Source organism: Elgaria multicarinata, chromosome 7 (genome assembly GCF_023053635.1).
Source record: "Elgaria multicarinata webbii isolate HBS135686 ecotype San Diego chromosome 7, rElgMul1.1.pri, whole genome shotgun sequence".
NCBI classification, from domain to species: Eukaryota; Metazoa; Chordata; class Lepidosauria; order Squamata; family Anguidae; genus Elgaria; species Elgaria multicarinata.
In genome coordinates, this window is record NC_086177.1 from 103,754,577 (window position 1) to 103,776,151 (window position 21,575).

Here is a 21,575-nt window from a genome sequence, read left to right on the forward strand (position 1 = left end):
TGAGCACATGCTCAGCCTAGGAATTTGTTTCCAAAACCAAAATTGGAGAACACAAAGATATCCTTCTGCAAAAAAAATCTATTCTTGTTTCCACCCCGAGTTTCCTTGATTGTAGCAGCAGGAAAAGGCTTTTGGCCGCCAGTGTTAAAATACTGGGAGTCTGAAACCCTGCTAATCTACTGCAAATCACCCAAAGATCTTCCAGTAGATCCCAATCTACTACCCACATGCCACTGATCTAACCCACAGTATGTTGCGCAACAGTCAAGAGGCTTTTACAGTATATTTCAGCCCTCCCCCAGCAGAGATGCTTCTGCTATGAATTTTGTACTGAATGGCATTGCTAGCCATTGATCCCCATAGCAGATTAACCCAGATTTTACTTCAGCAGTGTTGGCACACAACACACTGTTTAAGAAGAGCATCCTCTCTTGCTGTATGCATTATACAGATTTTAGTTCCATCTTCCTATAAAGCAATGACTGTAACATGACAATCTGGCAAAGCCAAATAATGCCACATTCTTCTTTACATGAAACAGCAGGGACTGCTGTGGTTGCTTGGTGCTGTGCCCAGCTGTTTAGGCTTTAAACTAGGCTTCTATTTCGATCTTTACGGCTGCAGTAATCTTGAAAGTTACCATTAGCATTGCCATATTGGGAATAATTAGGACATAACATTCTTATGCAACCAAAGCCTCAGAATCCAGAAGGAAAGCCAAAGTTCAACATCTTATGTTTTTGAGGGCTCTTCTTTATACAGCCTCGTGTGGCTCAGAGTGGTAAGCGGCAGTTACTGCAGCCGAAACTCTCCCCACGGCCTGAGTTCGATCCCAGCGGAAGCTGGTTCTCAGGCAGCAGGCTCAGGTCGACTCAGCCTTCCATCCTTCCGAGGTCAGTAAAATGAGTACCCAGCTAGCTGGGGGAAAGGTAATCATGGCCGGGGAAGGCAATGGCAAACCACCCCGCGACAAAGTCTGCCAAGAAAACATCAGCAAAAGCAGCCATCCCTCTAGGAGTCAGCAATGACTCAAGCGCTTGCATGAGAGGTCCCTTTCCTTTATACATTTGTCCTGATATATGGTTACGACATGGAGCTTAATCGCAAGAGATATCAGGAAAGTTCAATTGCTGGAAAGACTCATCACACTTCATGAATCCACAAAGGCGTAGCAGCAGGGATGTATGGCCCCTATACAGAAACCAAAATTTAAAAGAAAGCCCACAACTGAACAACAGGTATCTCCTGTAAGATCTGGGAAGTCATGTTGGGGCTTCAAAAGCTCATATGAACGCTATCGGTAGCTGCACAGATGCCTCTCCCCCCACCCACCCACCCACCCACCACAAAAATCATTAGCATGGGTTGGTATCTATGTGTGTCTAAGCTATCTGCAAGGCGCAGTCTTTTGCTGATGAAACTCAAAACATGTCCAGCAAATCTGGAATTGCAAATGTAAAATAGCCTGGCCCTGTGATCAGGTCTGCAGGGCAGAGGATATTATTAATTTTAAAAATTAGCTGCTCTTCAGCCGTGTTTTGCAGAGCAGCTTACAAAGTAACGCAAAAATGCGACATTAACAACAAATTACAAGATAGGAGATGGAGGTTTTAAAATTAAGTGGGGCATGGGCAATATAAAGGACAGTTTGATCCATACCAATTGGAACTGGAAGCCCTTTTTCAGAGTTCAGCACTGAATCCACAAAGTAGTAAGCCTGAGCAGCAAATGATAAGACCCCAATTCAAACACCACAGAGGACACTGACTAGCTTGCACAGACATCAGTACTGGTACAGTCTTACCAAATATTATGTAAACGAAACTGCCACATTGGTCAATTCACTGTCGGCACAGAATACAGGAACCAAGGCTACTCTGTCGAGAAAGGTAAGGAATAGGAAGAGCAGCGCTCCCACATTTCCCGAGTCAGTCAGAGAAGCACCTTACCTTTTCTAGCACTCAGGACTGCCTGCATCACACTTTGCTAACAATGGCTCTAACTTACAATATCCTTTTGGCATCTACATCAGCAAAAGCCCCACAGTACAACACCACAGCAGGGCAGCTAAGCCAGTATTATCTCTGTGTGTAGATGAGGAGGAGCTGTGGTCAAGAAGTCAAGGCTTGCCTAAGACAGTCCAACACGTTTACAACTAGTCTGTGATATGAATCTGGGACTTCTCAACTGCTAGTTAAGCTCTCTCTCAGCCACGATGGTGCATCAGTTCTCTGGTCTATTTGACAAAGCATATCAGAGTTTTTCAGACATGCAAAGGTGCTTTATTATTTTACAATTCAACAGAAACAGTAATCCTTGATCACTTGCTAGTCGCTACTTCATTGTGCCCTTGTTATCTGTTGAGTTACGGATTCACCGATGGGGAAACCCCCCACATAGGTGAACTGATCTAATGCGTTGTTTTGATCTCCGCTTATTTTTTGTGCAAGAACTGTCCATTATATGATCAAACTGCTAAAGTCAACTTGTCATGACTAATTTTGGCAGAAACTAAGCCAGCCAAGCAGGGCTTACCACAGGCTTGGCAGAGATCCACCACTCCGCTCTGGTTGTTTACTACTTCGCCACATGGCAGCTCATCTGATTTCACTCATGCTCGTCTCTGTGCCCTGCGTCCAACATCCAATTTAATGATTTCATTTTCAGAGATGCATAAAACCACTGTATCAATTGTCCAAGCAAAGGAAGCAGAAGCAGCGTTTAGAAATGCGGGATTTCGACAACTCTAACAGACAGCGGATCTCATCAGGCTACCTGGGTTAGGTGAGCTTCTACAAAGCTTCCTCTTGAATCCATTAACAGTGTTCCACTAAAGCAGGGCTGGGCAATTTGTGGGCCTCCAGATATTTTGACCTACAACTCCTATCAGCTCTAGCCAGCACAGACAACGCTGTGGTATGATGGGAATTGTAGGCCAAAACATACGGAGGGCCAGGAGTTGCCCACCCTTGCTCTAAAGCTTATTACTTGCTCACTTAATCAGCCTCTGCATTTGTAATCAAATATTAAGTTTTAAAAATTGATGTTTCATGTAGAACTATCAATATTGTGCAAAACATCAAAGTGCACATCCTGGTCATAGTCAGTCCCTGCAGAGTTCACTACTATTCCCAGGAACTATTAGAAATGAACACTCTGCACAAGAAATACAAAATAAGAGTGCCTCCCACTCAGTTTGGGTTTTGCTTGTTCTAACAAAAACATAATATAAGAAACGCCTTGCTAGACTAGACAAAGCCCCATTGAGCCCAGCATTCTGTGTCCAGCAGCGGCTGGCGAGATGTCTCTGAAAGTTCACAGCCGAAGCATGAAAACAAATACCTTCCCCCGTTTGTCCCCAGCATTGATATTCAGAGCTATACTGCTTCGATATAGAGGTTTCATTGAACTATCATAGCAAAGCATCCCATACGTTCTTGTAATTCTGTATTAATATATGAAATATTTAGATTCCATCTTGATCCCAAACAACTCACTAAATTAAAAAAAAAATGCATAGCATTCTGCATTGTGGATTGGACTACATAGTTTTAAAAATGCCCTTCCAACTTTATTAAATTATTAACAGGTAAAAGGGAGAATGGAGCAGCCAATCAAATCAAGTTGCACCAGAAGACTTTGAAAAAATGAAGGTTTTTAAATGACACAAAAATGTAATAGCACTGACTCCCAAGAATGAAGCCAGGGAGATATCCCAAACTCTCGGTGCTGTCACAGAAAAGATCCTGTTCTACATGGCCACCCACTTTACCTTTCAAGATGGTGAGTCACGTGAAGCTGGGCTTTGGCAAAATATCTTAATATATGGAAGAGTTTATGTATGAGTTGACTGTCTCTCTGGAGCAAGTTATCCCCCAAGTGAGTGGTGGTTATGAAACAAATCGACACATTTCAAATTAACTATTATCACAGTTTTGAGAAGTTCGGGATTATAAAAACTCATACTAAGCTTTCAAAGTTACAAAAACATTGCTTTAAAGGTATCGGTTTGAACTGGTTTTCGTCAGTACTTTAACCACACACCACATTCAGCTTTTTATAGAAGAAAAGAAGACAAGGTAACAAATGGTAAGCGTTCGATACACCGATTCAAGGAATGCAGTAAGTCTGCACTAATTTCAAGGGTTCTCCTTTGACTTAAACATCTGGGTGCAATTCCAGCAGCAGGCAATGACTCTTAAACTAGGACAGCAGCAAAGGGGCCCATGAAACCACAGCCTGCTGCAATTTGTTGTAGACACAGGAAGCTGTCGTGCTTAAAAGAGTTCACAACTTGCCAGCAGTAATTTCAGTGTCTGCCGCCACCTCCCTACGGAGACAGAACCCGTTTCCCCATTCCAAGCCCAGCCCAGTTTGGCCGATGTCTAGAGGTTTCCAGCTGTTTCTACCGTTTTTCCAAGAAGGGTGAAGGAAGAGATCTCGAGTCTTTGCTGCCCAAACGGGAACCGCTAGGATTTCCTCTCCTACAATGACCTTCTCCAACTTTGCTCTTTGTGGCTATTTTTGCTCTCCGTTTTACATGTAAATGTGAGACGTCTTGCACCAAGGAGCTGTTCATAAATCCGAGGGCCCTTGTCACGTGTCTTCAGGATTTCAAGAGATTTCTTGGGGGGGGGGGATATTGAGCTACTTGCTAAGGGTTTCAGTCTGAGGACCAAACTCAATTTTGGAGAAGCTTTAAGGGACCGAATTCAAGTGGTGGGTGGAGGTGAAATCAAAGGTTTGCAGGGCCAAAGGGAAGTGGGATGGAGTAAAAAAACACACACCATAAAATACCAGCATAATATAGCTTCAAGTTCTTACTGCCAATAACTAAGCATTACAGGAGGCATTTCAACCATTTAGAATGGGGGGAAATCGCCACAAAAGTCAGGAAAGTGCAGAATGATGAGTGCTTGGGAGAAAGAGATATTGGCTTATACTGTAATAAACCACTGGTCCATCTTGTCCAGTACTATCAACACTGACTGGCCACAGCTCCCCAGGGCTTCATTCAGGATTTTTCTCTTAGCCCTGCCTGGAGATATCTTGAGTCAAAGACCTTTGGCATGTAAAGCATGTGCTCTACCACTGAGCTATGGCCCCTCCCATAAGGTGGGGCTATGGGAATGGCCATTGGGGAAACAGCAGAGGGGCAGATCTGGACCTCCAAGCCTGAGGCTCCCCACCCTTGTGCTAAAGGCCTACGATTCCTCTTTTCCTGCCCCCCCACCATTAACTGATAGGACCCCATTCTAAAACCACAACTAAGCACATCTGTCTATGCTTGCAATCCCAGACATATGAGCATGCATTACCTTTTCCCAAGGCGCTGCATGCTCATCCCTTGAAAATAATATGTTTAGGCTTGAAAAGTCCTGCTGATTACAACCCAAGTTAACTTCCGTTGAGTACACTGTGCATCATAGCCACGGTCACCTAAACATCCCATTTTACCATACCTTGCCACTATTCATCAAGCAGACAGCCATTTCTGGCACCTAGCCTCCTACGTATGCTTTCGCCAGCAAGATTGTCCCACTACTTCAGGTAGCCACGCCCTTCACCTCGCCAATATGAAAAATCAAATCACACCCACTAGCCAATTCCCAGAAGGGTAGCCGTGTTAGCCTGCTGCAACGAAAGCGAAGCACTTGCTTAATAATAAACATTAAGAATCTAAGAGAAGTCGAGGGAATGCAGTTGGACCTATTTAAAAATCTAGCCATAAAGGGTCCTATGGCACTTTTAGTGACGTGTTGTGACACACCCTTCCGTAGACTGGCGCCTTCTTCTACTGATACAGGGGGCTCAAGTCGACGAAAGCCCAATAAAGCTGATAGTTTTAAAGAAGCCACTGCTTTGTTTTCTGTATTGTTCTAGGAAATTAACAGCTACACATCTGGAATTTTGACATCTGGAGTATGTATTAATTCCCTTCACCTGACCTGAGAGACATCTTACATTTCAAAGCTGTTAACCCCACTCACCTGGAGGAATAACTATTAGTGGAAAAATAATATGCAGTACCCCCTCCTTCACTTTTGAGGCTAGAAGAGCATGGGGCAGAGCCTGTACACTTTAAAATAAGACATACTATGAAGTCATTCCAATCAGTAGTACAGAAATGGTACTATGTGTACCATTGCTTCATGGTACACATAATACAACCATATTCATTTCTACTCACTCCAGAGCATACGGAATGTAGAGATTAACTACAGTTCCCCTCTTCATTTTAGAACAGCCTTTTCAACCTGGTGCCCCTTTAGGTGTGTTGGATTCCAACTCCCATCACTGCCCAACCAGCTGGTTCAGGATTATGGGAGATATAATTCACCACACCTGGAGGGCACCAAGTTGGGGAAGTCACCACACCTGGAGGGCACCAAGTTGGGGAAATTTTAGAACAAGGATGAACTATGTTGAAATCCATCTCTCACCTCAACTTTCCATGGGATAAATTCTAGCATTTAATCCTACACAGGCCATACAAATTCCTTTCCTGAATCAGATCACTCATCCTAGTCCAGGAATTCTGCCAATTGAATACACCTCACAAAAAGCTAGAAGCCATTTGTCCTCCATTATCTTGGACTAAAGTCTAGACTGCCATTTAACACAAGAGATGTATGAACACCTTCTCTCTTCTCCTCCTCCCCTCCCAAAAACGTAATCCACGTAAAGATGGGTGAAGGGTTTCCCATCCCTCAAATCTATTATTATTTGAGTGATATTACTCAAATCTAAGTTATGGTCTTCTCAAAATAACAGCAATTAACCATCAAAACTAAGTAGAGCCTCCATGTTCCAAAGCAATATACCTCAAAGACAATTGTCAAACAACAAAACAGCCTATCGCTGCCTACATGCCTTGCACATGTGCTTCCCAGGACATCTTGCTGGTCATTATTTCAAAACAGGATGCTAGACAAATTGGAATTTACTTTAGCCAGATCCAGCAGTGCTTTTTCTTCTTTATAAAAACGTTTAAAATAGGTTGATAGACTAATCAATCCTATTTTCTCTCCAACCGAAAATACTTGAGTACAGGGAAAGATCATCCTCCCTGACTAACGAAAAAGAAAGAAAATATATTATTTGCAGCCAGAATGGGGTTAAGTTGAAATCAGGTTCCTGTTGAGTTCAGATTCCCGTTGCAGAGACTCGCCCTAAAAACAGATCTGGATCAACAGTGAGCTATTCTTTATTGCTTGTTGATTTTCTAATCTTTGTACCCTCCCTAGAAAACTTTAGGCATGTGATGATCCAATATAAAGTTCATTTAGTGTTCATGTGTGTTTTAAAGCTGTATTGTCAGCCTCGATTTAATACTCTACGAGAAGCTTCCTACCCTATGGCTTAAAACGACAACGGAAGGATCTATTATCTGAGGCAGACTTCTCCAATCTGATGCCCTCTGGATGTTTTGGGTGACAGCTCCCACAATTCCTGTCCATTTGCTATGTCAGCTGGGGCTGATGGGAGTTGAAGTCAAAAACATATGGAAGGCACCAGGTTGAGAAATGCAGCTCTGTAGGGATAGCAAGACAAGGTATCAAGCCTGCCAGCTTCACATGCTGGGCTGGGATGGGGTGGAGGAAGGAAAAAGAAGAGGAAATGAGAGATGATCCATGACAGCAAAGATTTGACCAAGTTTATCAGCAAGTTAAGTCCACGAGGACAGAGATAGCTGTAACGAGACACTCTCTAAATGGGAGCTAAACCAGGACCTCGTCCACCCCTGAGAGAAGAAGAGGCTGGCACCCTTGGGTGGGTCGGTGGGTGTTGCCAATCTAATTACTGCATGCATACCCCACTTACCTTTCCTCCAAAGGACTCAAGACACCATTCTCCCCATCACCGCCACCACATTACGCTATCACAATTCACAGGCTTTTGGGGGGCTTTATTTTGTGAACTGCCCAGACAGCATCGGCTACTGGACAGTACAGAGATGTAAATAAACAACTACGTAAGAGCCTCACAACAACCCTGTGAGGTAGGCTAGAGAGATGGACCAATTGGACCAACATCCCCCCTTGATCGCTGAAGTGGGTCTCACCCAGTTCTAAGCACAAACTAGGCACCACCACCCTCCCAAGCTGGGGACAATGGGCATTGTAGTCCAGGTCTGGGGGAGGAAGGCTGCTGGCTGCCTGCGAGAGAGAGAGGGTGGGTGTCTCCAGCTTCTTACCTGGGCGAGGAGCCGCTAAGCTGTCAACCCAAGGACTGGACCCCACACAGGTGAGGGGGTTTGGGGAGATGGCGAGAGCCTCGCAGGAGCCCTTCTCCTCCTCCTCCTCCTCCTCTGAAGCGCGCCCCCGGCGTCTGCCTGCCTTCCAACGGTCACCGCGAGAGAGAGAGAGAGAGAGCGCGCGGCAAACCACACTAACCGACCACGTCGCTCCTCGAGCTTTGTTGATGTCCGAGCGCGCGGCGACGTCGGAGCTGCTTTTATACGCTGCCGCCTCGGGCCACGCCCCTGGCCACGCCCGCTGTAGCGGGACCTGCTTCTGGCCCGCCCCTCTCCGCCTGCTGGCTCCGCCCCCTCCCCCCATCCGGGAGAAGGCTCGACCGCACACACGCACGTCTTCCTCGCAGCTCCGGGCGAGCGTCTTTCTTTGGGCCCCGCCCATTCTCCCCACCCCGCCCCGGCCCCGCCCCCGGCCACCTCCCTCCACCCTGTCCTCTTTGAGCAACAGTCTGTTGCGCAGCGCGTTGGAGCATCAGCTTGGCTGGAGGCAGTGGCGGCTGGTGGCTGCGATGTCGGTGGGGCTGAGGATCCGCTCCTGGTTTCCGTAATCCCCGTACAAAACTCTAAAGGGGCTATCCAAAGTGCTGAACCCCGTGCCCAAAATAGGTTCAGCACCTTGGATAGCTCCTTTAGAGTTCTGACGGGTTCTGAATGAAACCCAGACCCGATTCACTGCACCACTGACAATCGGAGCCACCAGCCTCCACTGGTTGCACGTTGCATATTGGCCAAAAAACCAACAAACTGCCTTTTCTTTCTTTCTTTCTTTCTTTCTTTCTTTCTTTCTTTCTTTCTTTCTTTCTTTCTTTCGCTCTCGTTCTCTCTCTCTCTCTCTTTCTTTCTTTTTTCTTTCTTTCAAGGCCTGATTGACTCAAGTTACTACTCCCACTGCGGAGTTTAAACGGGGCTGCTGCTGCTTGCTCCCAGGTAAACACGCAGTGGAGGATCCCATCCTAAAAGGTCAACCCTTGTGCGCTGCTTATTTAGGAGCAAGCAGCAGTTTTAAATTAATCGCTGGGGGTGGGGGGTGTATTTCCCCCGCCCCCCTCCTTTCGAGCAAAGCAGAAAACGTGGCAAAGGATCGGGGGTGCATTTTGAAGGATTCAGATTGACCTACTGGGGGGGGGGCTGCTACACCCCCACCCCACCCCCGCCATGACACTCAGTCCAAGGATCAGGTTGCTGAAGAAAAAAGAAGTGCTTCTCCTGTAAAAGATTTGGCAGGAAGGGGAAAGGGGGGTGTGGGGGGGGGGGAATTCACATTTTAAATCCACATCGAGCTGGGTCTCTGCTTTTTTTCATCCCAAGTGCCTGGGGGAGAGTGAATTTTAGCATCCCTGCCTCATTTCTGAGCACAGAGCTCCTGTACTTTTGAACAGCAGCACAGCAGGCAGAAATGCAACAGGTGCAGCTTTTCCCCAGCCCAGGCAGGAAGATGCAGTCAGAAGAGTAAAAGTCACCTGTCGCATGCCTGTTATTTATATCAGGGACAGGTAACCTGAGGTTGTTGGACATAAGAATATCAGAAGAGCCCTGCTGGATCAGACCAAGGGTCCATCTAGTCCAGCATTCTGTTCACATAGTGGCCATCCAGCTGCTGACCAGGAACCCACAAGCAGGACATGAGTGCAACAGCACCCTCCCACCCATGTTCCCCAGCAACTGGTGTGCATGGCAGCAACTTCTGCCATTAAGTTCTGCCTCTGATACTGGAGGGAGTATATAGCTATCAGGACCAGTAGCTGTTGACAGCCTTCTCCTCCAGGAATTTCTCTAATCCCCTTTAAAAGCCATCCAAATTGGTGGCCATCACTGCATCTTGTGGTAGTGAGTTCCATAGCTTGACTATGCGCTCTGTGAAGAAGTCCTTCCATTTATCTGTCCTGAACGGCCCACCAATCAGCTTCATGGGATGACCCCACTGCGTTCTAGTATTGTGAGAGAAGGAGAAAAATGTATCCCTATTCACTTTCTCTCCCAGCCATGCTGATTGGGGCTGATGGGAGTTGAAGTCCAACAACCCCTGGAAGTCCACTTCTCCAACCCTGATTTATGTATCCCAGATCTGTGTGCCTTCCACCAATACTGCCCAAACTCTTCCCCACCAGCTGAAGATTCCACCTAGCTGACAACCAAATGGTTGGCTTGTTCAGTATGATTCAAAGATACTTAGTAAGCATGACAAAATATACACATGTGTGAGAGAAAGAGCATGTTGCTCATGTTGGTGGTTAGCCTCCATTCATTTACCAATAATCAATCTTGCATGCATTAATTTAACAATATACACATTTGAGATTGACACGCAGCCACAAGAGACCCTTTTAAAACTTGCCAGATAGCCAACACTCTCAGTTTTCCATCTCTCCCCCCACCATGACAAGTGGCATTGTGCATCTGACAGATGCATGGTGTACCACGCATATCTGTTCAGATGAATCTATCTCCCCCAGTACTACCCAACTATCCTGTGGGGAGCCGGCAAAATAGTTGTTCTCAGAACATACTATTGCTATTTGCTCCGGTGCTAAAAGCTAGTGCTGTGCCAAAAATTTCTCCTACAAATAGTTCAGACCATTCTCATTCAATTTGATAGAAAAGAAATTGCTTCCCAAGAGAAATTCAAAGGATGAGACATTTTGGAGAAATTCTCATGGGTTTGGTTCAGGGTTCTTGTGCTTGCCTTACTTATAAGAGGATTGAGAAGTGTGTGTGAGTGTCCTGTCTTTCAATGCACGTTCATCTCTCTGACAGCCTGTCACCTCCTTGGTTTCCTGCACTTCCTGCCCAGGGGAAGAGATCATGGAATTTTATTCCTCCCATAGGGTCTGTTCAGATCAGGAAGTGCAGGCAGCCTGGGAGACTGTAGAGCAATGGTGAGAGGTGTAATGGAAAGAATATAGACAGTACTTTCAACCACCTCACAGGGATTCATTGAGGTCAAAACCACCACCCACCCACATTCAAAATAAATTATAAACTGCCCTAAGAATGAGGCAGAAAAATGGAAGCCCCTTTTGTGGGGAAAGAAAACTTTCAGGAAATTTCTGAGATTTTTCTTTCCTTACCTCCTAGAAATAAAAGGACAGTTTTCAGAATGGTCCCCACATTTTATTCACCATGATTTTTGTGGTGGCTGCATTCCCTCCCCTCATTGTCCTGGAGTGATGCCAGGTAGATGGAGTTTCGTGGAGGATGCAAAATGGGGGCCAGGCTGCCAACACAGTAGATGCTGTTGCCACTTGCAATAGCAGTACAGAAAAAACGAAAACCCTTCAGAGAAGAAAGACAGAAGCTGTTCTACAACCCTTTCCCATGTTGATGCCTACCTGTGAGAAATTATGGGAGGATTTTTCCTCCAACTGGAGAAATTCAGTGAAATTGCCCCACACACACACACACACCAATTTTTCTACCCACAAATAGGGTGGAGAATTTTGACTGGCCGTTTGCACACAGCTCTACTAAAAAAAAGCGCTAAGAGAACAATCCTATGTATGTTCAGTCAAACAAGAAAAATGTCCGACAACTCCCAGCTTTCCCCACCCATCATGGCTGGCTGGGGAACGCTGGGAGCTGAAAGATTTTTTGTTGTTTGTTTAAACATGCGCAAGATTGCGCCCCAAGAGAAATTCCAGAATGAGCAGGCGGGGGATCTGAGAAAAGCAACAGGATTTGGGATTAGGGCCTTAGCTAGACCTTAGGCTTATCCTGGGATCGTCCCGGGGTCATCCCTGTTCATATAAATGACACACAGGATATCCTGGGAGCAGGCAGGGATGACCCTGGGATGATCCCGGGATAAACCTTAGGTCAAGCTAAGGCCTAAGTCTCCTGCAGTTTCGGAACATAGCTCCATATTGACAGAGTCCTAAACCTTTGGCCAAGATTCTGTTTTGGGGGGAATTTGATCATAACCATATTCCTGACTGGTATTGTGGCAATGAATATGAACTCACTGGTGTGTTAAACATCTGGGAAATGGGCACAATTTAGGGTTTTTTCTGGTGTTGCCATGTTGACCCATGGCTAGGACAGCTTTCCCCAATCTCGTGCCCACCAAATATTTAAGATTACAACTCCTTATTATTGTTATTATTATTGTTTATTTATATAGCACCATCGATGTACATGGTGCTGTACAGATAACACAGTAAATAGCAAGACCCTGCCGCATAGGCTTACAATCTAATAAAGTTGTAGTAAACAATAAGGAGGGAAAGAGAATGCAAACAGGCACAGGGAAGTGTAAACAGGCACCGGGAAGGGTGAAGCTAACAGTATAGAGTCAAACAAACTCAAAGTTTAAAAGCTATAGGGAAAAGAAAAGTTTTTAGCTGTGTTTTAAAAGCTGTGATTGAGTTGGTAGTTCTCAAGTGTTCTGGAAGAGCATTCCAGGCATGAGGGGCAGCAGAGGAAAATGGACGAAGCCGAGCAAGGGAAGTAGAGACCCTTGGGCGGGCAAGAAGCATGGCATCGGAGGAGCGAAGAGCACGAGCGGGGCGATAGTGTGAGATGAGAGAGGAGAGATAGGCAGGAGCTAGACCGTGAAAAGCTTTGAAGGTCAACAGGAGAAGTTTATATTGGATTCTGGAGTGAATTGGGAGCCAATGAAGAGATTTCAGAAGCGGAGTGACATGGTCAGAGCCACGGGCCAGGAAGATGATCTTAGCGGCAGAGTGGTGGACAGAGACCAGCGGACTGATGTGAGACAAAGGAAGGCCAGAGAGAAGGAGGTTGCAGTAGTCCAACCGAGAGATAACCAGTGCGTGAACGAGAGTCTTGGCAGAAGAGACAGACAAAAATGGTCGAATCCTGGCAATATTATACAGGAAGAAACGACAAGATTTAGCTACTGCCTCGATATGAGGAATAAAGGAGAGCGAGGAATCAGTTTCCTTGACCGGAGTAAGCGTGACATCGTTGACAGTAAGAGAGAATGAGAGATGAGGAGAAGGTTTAGGAGGAAAAACAAGCAGTTCAGTTTTTGCCATATTGAGTTTCAAACGGCGATGAAGCAGCCAGGCTGAGATATCTGAAAGACATGCTGAGATACGATCGTGGACATCAGGAGAAAGTTCCGGAGATGAGAGATATAGTTGTGTGTCATCGGCATACAGGTGATATTGGAGGCCATGAGATTGAATAAGTTTACCCAAGGGCAGCATGTATAGAGAAAATAGCAGCGGGCCAAGCACCGAGCCTTGCGGAACCCCTACTGAAAGGGGAAAGGAGGAGGACAAGCTGCTGTTAGCCGACACGCTGAAAGAGCGACCAGCCTCAGCCCAGTACAGTCATAATTGTGGATTATGAGACTTGTAGTCTAAAACATCTGGAGGGATCTAGGTTGGGGAAGGCTGGTTTAAGATTTCCCTGGATAGAGATGTTTATGGGTCACTGCACATTTATGAGTTAAGCTTCTTTTGAGGAGAGACCATTTGATTCTCACAATTCTGACGTAGTGTCAGTGCTGCAAAAATACTGAATAACAGCTTGGGAGTGCTGAAGAAGCAAAAAAAAAAATCAGTTTAAACCTCAAGATGTTGACATTTTGTCTTGAGTACTATGTAAATTGTGTATATGTCCTGTGATTGGCCGGCTGAGTGTTTGAGGATGGAAGGGCAAGCAAAGCAGGCGAACCAAGTGTTTACTTTGCTTTTAAATGATGTTGTGAGTCAAAATTATGCCAAAGTTGCCACGCAGAGTTCCTCGAAGTCAAACGTTCCCAGCCGGTTGCTGGCAATACTACCACCCTCAAACACAATAAAGGGGGAAGTGCTTTTAGTAATAGAGATGGCATTTTTTCTGTGACTATTCTGCAGTTCTGCATGCATTTAGTATTAGTTGTTGAAAACTTAAGGCTTTGTCCTACACACATTTACCTGACAGTACGGTCCGAGCCTGAGCATTTCACCTTTCTTTTCCTGTTTCTAAAAGCTGGCTTTTTGCCCTTAAGGCTATAAAAATAGGACACACCTAGGCCCTTTCTACACCTAAGGATTATCCCAGGAAAATGGAGGGATCGTCCCTGCATGCTCCCAGAATCCCATGTGTGTCATTTGGATGCACAGGGATGATCCTAGGTAGGGTGACCATATGAAAAGGAGGACAGGGCTCCCATATCTTTAACCGTTGCATAGAAAAGGAAATTTCAGCAGATGTCATTTGTATATATGGAGAACCTGGTGAAATTCCCTCTTCATCACAACAGTTAAAGTTGCAGGTCCATGAAGCCACGAAGAGTCGGAAGCGACTGAACGAATAAACAACAACTATTATTCCCTGTTGACATCCAAACACGAGTAAGGTGATTAGCCTCTTCACTAGCAATTCTGGTTTTTTTCCATTCCTTCTCAGTGCTGCAGTTGGTGTGTTTTTACGACATGGTTTGTTAAAGACTGAAAGAAATGTTTGCTCAGCCATGTCAGAACCAAACATGAGCCTTTTGTGGTGACCTGAGTTCATGCTTACAGAAAACACCACCATTTATGGACCAGTGTTGCTTTTCACGATTAGGTTGCCACTTTACGGAAGCCAGTTTTAGTGGGTTCAGTGTGCCAGCCTCCTCTTGATCAGCAGCCCTATGAATGCAAGAGAAACTTGGGATGAGTGCTGGATCTGGGATGAGCGCTGGAGCGGTGGTGGGGGTGGAGGGGAGGGGAGGGGGATCAGCGGAGAGCAGCTAGGAAGGGGGAGTCCAACGGACTCCCATTCGGACTCATGCCTGGCTTTCATGAGCACCCAGGATACCGCAACAGCCAACCCTGCCTCGGATTTGGAACCGAATCTGAAGCGGGGCGGGGCAGCCTAGGACCGAGACGCCCCGAATCGAATTGGGGCCAATTGGGAACCCCTGAAACAGCCTCCATCAGGGGGATTTAACACTCATGTGGCAGGCTTGTGACAGATTTACTTATTGAATTTGGTTGGTTTGGATGGGTGAGAATTTCATTTCAGTTTATTTTTGATAAGGGTTTGCCAAAATGTGCAAAGATCTTCATCTTCAGGAAAGAAAGAACTTGCAATTTAAAATGTTTGAATGCAGAAGGAAGTGAAACAGACAGATCCACACTGTGGACAGCTCCTTTAGAGTTCTGTCTGTTTTTTTTACTGAAACCCAGATTCACCGCCCCACTGATGTCAGAGCCACCAGCCTGCACTGCTTATGTTTTATTATAGGTTATTCTTCTCATCACCATAGTTGTTTTCCCCTTTGGGCAATCCGACACACAGTCATTGGATCAATTGTCCTTCTAGCAAACATCCATTGCAGATTTGCCATGGGGAAGCTGACCTCAATTACCAGAATCGAAATAATGTCATTATTTAATCAAAATAGCCAGGCAAAACACGACCTACTGGCTGTGGCTGCGTTCTGAGCCCTTGATTTTTGCTGTTGAGTCAGAGGCTCACCTGCTGCTGCTCACGTCCCTGCAGAATTTCCTCCCTATAGTTTGGAAACCAAACCGCTCCTGGCAGGTCTTCCTGACTAGTGAAGAAAGAATTTACGGGAGACAAAGGTGTCACTCGCTTCCTTCTGAGGTGCAGGAGGGAGGAGAAGGACTTTAAGAGCTTTATCACACCAGCGTTATACTGTGCAATCACTGCGAATTGCATGCAAAGGACTCAGAAGTTTTCCACCTTATAATCTGCTTTGATTGTGAAGTACTCCCATGCATCCTGCCTTAATTGTGCTATAAACCCAAAAGATTCGCCGTATTTAGCCCCTACATTTTGAGCGTATCTTCCGAGCCGCCGCTGGGGCACAGGAGCAGGATTTTAAACAAATGCTTACATCTGCGTAAGCTTTAAAGATAGACATCAAAATTGGCACAGTAATAGATATTAGGGAGATCTTTAAGCATACCAAATTTGAATTGAATTGGGTCATCTGTTGATTTTTTAATGATTTTTTTATATTTCCCCCCTTAAACTCACTTCCTGGTTTGCAAAGGATCGCTGTCGCCCAGTAGCAAAACCAACAACAACCACGAAAGCTTAGCGCTAAGGGGATAATCCGAGGCAAGCAGGTACGTGGGATGACGCTTCAAGTCTTTTACGGGACTTTCTGACCAGCTAACTCTACCTGTTTGTCAGCTTGACTAGTTCTTTAGATGCATGAGTCAGAGGCACACATACCAAAAACCAAATGCAGACTTTTAGTTCAGGGATGGGCAGAATCATAGAATAGCAGAGTTGGAAGGGGCCTACAAGGCCATCGAGTCCAACCCCCTGCTCAATGCAGGAATCCACCCTAAAGCATCCCTGACAGACGGTTGTCCAGCTGCCTCTTGAAGGCCTCTAGTGTGGGAGAGCCCACAACCTCCCTAGGTAACGGATTCCATTGTTGTACTGCTCTAACAGTCAGGAAGTTTTTCCTGATGTCCAGCTGGAATCTGGCTTCCTTTTACTTGAGCCCATTATTCCGTGTCCTGCACTCTGGTATATCAGGAAGGTATATCAGGAACTAGTGGTAGATGTCTGGGTGATTTGCAGCAGATCAGCAAGGACTTCTGACTTCCACAATAGCAAGTCAAGCTGAAAGTGAAATGACAACAACGTCAAAAACCTCTGCAGTGGCTGCCCTTGCGCTAATTGCTCATCCCTTCGACTCAGTGTTCCTCACCTGTAAAATGGGAGCAGTCCATGTAGGCAAACTTAGGCGGTCGCCTAGGGTGCCAAGTTAAGTGGGGTGACAAATTCTAGGAGGAAAAACACAAATAAAATAACTAAGATGTCATTATTTCAATTCTCGTGCGTGTACAGATGAAATGTGACCAAGGCTGTGGAGGTGAGCCAGGGAGTGACTGGGGATAGTGGGGCTAAGTCAAGCCGCCCATCTTTGGGACCTGGTCCTCCTTCAGGTGTTGCAGTATAACCTCCTGCTCTGCTGCTGCTCCCAGTTGGAGGTAGGAGTAGAGTTGGCCATGTCACCCCGAGGAGACAACCACAACCCTTCTTCCAGGGCTCCCTTGGGTGTTGTGGATGGGACTTTCTGTTCCTTCACAGAGCGGACGGCTGTGTTTTTCTCTTTCATTGTTTTTATCAGACACACTTTGCTGATACGGAGCTTAGTTTTTTTGTTTTAAAATATTTTGGGTGTGTTTTATTATGCATGATAATATTTCTGTTTCGAAAGATGGGACCAGGGGGAGGGTTGCCTCTTCATTAAATGGAAAGTAGGGGGGAAAATGTTTCACAGTTTACTGAAAACCACAGCCTAGATCGACCAGGTTTGGAACTGGGTGGGCCAATTGCATGGTTCGTCTGGCACACCAGTTGTTGGCAGCTAGTCTAAGACCGCCCCTGAATGGCAGTTGGATGCGTTTGACCAGATTTTTGTGGATCTATGTGTCACACTGGGAATTTTGTCTGAAAATTCCCTGATCTACAGTAACTCAAAGGTAACTCAAAGGTAGATTTGTATGTGGAGTGCAGGTCCTCATTTTCATGACGTTGCTTACGCTGTGCCCGGTGGCACGAACCGGGGCACAGCTGCATTGATGCTCCTTCCAACCTTCTACATCGGAAGGAATGCAGTTAGGGCCGGGCAAAGCTGGTAATAGGCCTGGGTCAGATGGGAAATGTAGGCCCCATTTCAAACTGCTCATTAAGTATTTTTAATCAGTTCTAAATACATATGAACTAGAATGATTTATAAAAAAAGGAAATGGCAAGCTCTTTTATTCAAGATGTATATAAGACATCGCTTCTTCACATTCAGAATTGCTTTACGTGCTTTTCTTTGAGCAAATTCATCATCAACAACAGAAAAACCAAGCAACTTTGCCCAGGGGGGCTCAGAGTAGCCCCCCCTCAAAATCATAGGCCCATGCCAACTGGCCCCACTGCCCCCCCCTCTGCCCAGCCCTGCCCATTGCCGCTGTGCCCACAGATGTGAGCGCTAACAATGCCAGTCCAGGGATGCCTAAGAGCATTGGTGCCCCCTCTTCGAATGGTAGATTTGTTTTTTTAAAAAAAAGTGGGACTGGGTGTTTTGTGTGTGTGTGTGTATGTGTGTTGTTGTTGTTCTTAAAAAGCTGTAAATGTGAAGGATCACATTTATAGGTGGGGGGAGAAACAAGGAGGTAGGAACAGGGTTTGGGTGACCATATGAAAAGGAGGACAGGACTCCTGTATCTTTAATAGTTGCATAGAAAAGGGAATTTCAGCAGGTGTCATTTGTTAGGGTGACCAACTGTCAGGATTTCCCCGGATTTGTCCTGGTTTTTGTTCTTTCCATGGTGTCAGGGGGGATTTTCTATAATTTTCAATAATGTCCTGGAATGACACACCTTCCCCTTTAAGGCTGCCATTAGCATGGCAGGAGGGAATGACATGCTTTCTTGAGGCACATCATTCCCCCACCCCGAGCTCCAATTGAGGTCTTAAAGGGGAAAGTGGGTCATTCGTGGACATTATAGAAAAGGCCCCAATTGGAGTGGATGGTGGTGGTGCAGAATAAAATATTTTCCCCTCCTCCACTCCAATCGGGTTCTTTAAGGTGGAGGGGGAATAACGTACTTTCTGCAGGACTCAGAAAACTGCTTCCCCACACACACACACTAGGTGTCCTCTTTTTTGGTTTCCCAAATATGGTCACCCTCCATTTGTATATGTGGAGAACCTGGTGAAATTCCCTCCATCACCACAGTTAAAGCTGCAGGAGCTATACTAGAGTAGGGTGACCATATGAAAAAGAGGACAGGGTTCCTGTATCTTTAACAGTTGTCTTGAAAAAGGAATTTCAGCAGGTGTCATTTGTATATATGAGGAACCTGGTGAAATTTCCTCTTCATCCCAACAGTTAAAGCTGCAGGTGCCCTGCCCTCTTTTAAATCTGGTCACTCTAGTATAGCTCTTGCAGCTTTAACTGCTGTGATGAAGAGGGAATTTCACCAGGTTCCCCATATAAACAAAGGACACCTGCTGAAATTCCCTTTTCTATGCAACTGTTAAAGATACAGGAGCCCTGTCCTCCTTTTCATATAGTGACCCTAAATAGGGTGCTCCCTCCCTACTGGGATTTCCACCCCTGCCTTTATTTCTTTTCTTTCTCTTCTTAACAAGGCTCCGCAGAGGCACGGAGCCTTCCTCCAAGCCAAAAAAGTTGGGTTAAGTCCCCGACTTCTTTAGTGTGGAGCTTCGGGGCTTTGGCCCTGGATTGCATCAGAGTGGCGGCTGCGTCATGTGGATCACCTGCCGCCACTCCGAAGCAATCCAGGGGCAAAGCACCCGTGTGGACGAGCCACAGGAGATAATTGACTCCACCTGTACACACACACACACACACACACACAGCCATTTGTCCCTGGCTTTGTTTAGTGGACTTTGGGATTCTAGTAAAAACGTAACAAAACACAACATAGATCCCACAAGCCCAAAGTTTTCCCACCCCTCCTTTAGTCTGTTTGATTACCAGGTTGCATTCTATCAATGCTGAGCTCACCGTTTCACTGGCGACATACATATGTATGAACACAAAGAAACTAGCTATATCACACACACACCCCCTGGATCCTCATCAACAAAGGATGCAATCACGTGCCCTTCATCCAGAACCTGTGCCCTTTTTCTGCAGTCAAAATATCATCACCCCATACATAGCAATGAGAACACCACTTTTAAGGTTAATTTAATTAATGTGTTTATATGCTCTTTATTTAGGAAGAGCCATTTGTTGCAGGATGAATGGAGACTTCTCTTCACATTTAAGTGGAACAAGGGATCAGGGGGTTGTTTATATGTTTTGCCACTCAATAACAAGTCCGGCAGGTACTGCTTTGGGCCCAGAACTGACTGGAATCTTTTATTTTGAACACTGCATTTGAATGAATGGATGGGGGGGGGGGATGAATAAGTATGGATACTAAAGGTCATTTAATGTAGTTTAATTACGACCTAATAACCTTCCATCACCCTTTAATTGCTCACGGCCTTTTCAGCTACAAGTGCTGAAAATGGGAATCCTAACCCACTCGTTGATTGTAAATATAGAACAAATAAGGTGAGTAAGAAGAGACATGATAGTGGTGTACATACTTATGCATGGTGTGGAGAAAGTGGATGGGGGAACTGTCTCCCCCCCTCTCAATGGGGTCATACCATGAAATTGATTGGTGGGAGATTCAGGACAGACAAAAGGAAGGGCTTCATCACACAGTCCATAGTTAAATTTATTTTATTTATTTATTTAATTACATTTATATACCGCCCCACAGCCGAAGCTCTCTGGGCGGTTTACAACATTTAAAAATAGTAAACATTAAAAGTATACAATTTAAACACACACAAACACACACACACACACACACACACACACATAAAAACAGTATAAAAACAACAGTATCCATTTAAAAACAACAATTGTGGGGTCCATTAAAAACAAACTTAACGTTGTTAAATGCTGTTAAAATGCTGTTAAAAATGCCTGGGAGAAGAGAAAAGTCTTGACCTGGCGCCGAAAAGATAACAATGTTGGCGCCAGGCGAGCCTCATCGGGGAGATCATTCCACAGTCGGGGGGCCACCACTGAAAAGGCCCTCTCCCTTGTTGCCATCCTCCGAGCTTCCCTTGGAGTAGGCACTCGGAGGAGGACCTTAGATGTTGAGCGCAGTGTACGGGTAGGTTCATGTCGGGAGAGGCGTTCCATCAGGTATTGTGGTCCCAAGCCATGTAGGGCTTTATAGGTTAAGACCAGCACCTTGAATTGGGCTCGGAAACATATAGGCAGCCAATGCAAGCGGATGGAATGATGGAATTCACTTCCACAAGATGTCGAAATGGCCACCAACTTTAAAAGGGGATTGGACAAATTCATGGAGGAGATTGATGGCTACTAGTCCTACTGGCTATACGCTACCTCCAGTGTCAGAGGCAGTATCCCTATATATACCCCAGTGGCTGGGGAACATGGATGGGAGGGTACTGTTGCACTCATAGAATCATAGAATCATGGAAGGGCCTACAAGGCCATCAAGTCCAACCCCCTGCTCAATGCAGGGATCCACCCTAAAGCATCCCTGACAGATGGTTGTCCAGCTGCCTCTTGAATGCCTCTAGTGTGGGAGAGCCCACAACCTCCCTAGGTAACGGATTCCATTGTCGTACTGCTCTAACAGTCAGGAAGTTTTTCCTGATGTCCAGCCGGAATCTGGCTTCCTGTAACTTGAGCCCGTTATTCCATGTCCTGCACTCTGGGAGGATCGAGAAGAGATCCTGGCCCTCCTCTGTGTGACAACCTTTTAAGTATTTGAAGAGGGCTATCATGTCTCCCTTCAATCTTCTCTTCTCCAGGCTAAACATGCCCACCCAGTTC

The 21,575-nt window shown here is 45.7% G+C and overlaps 1 protein-coding gene across 3 annotated transcripts in view; it reads right to left on the minus strand.

Moving 5' to 3' along the window:
• The window catches only part of NDRG1 (N-myc downstream regulated 1), a 113,198-nt gene that overhangs the window by 53,133 nt on the left and 38,490 nt on the right, over positions 1 to 21,575 (minus strand). The window contains exon 1 of one of the 3 annotated variants that reach the window (XM_063131159.1): positions 8,198 to 8,414. The exons of the other annotated variants lie outside the window; for them this stretch is intronic. The gene's annotated coding sequence lies outside the window, so the exon portion shown is untranslated. Of the gene's footprint in view, positions 1 to 8,197; positions 8,415 to 21,575 lie in introns of those variants that run through there. 3 annotated transcript variants of the gene reach the window in all.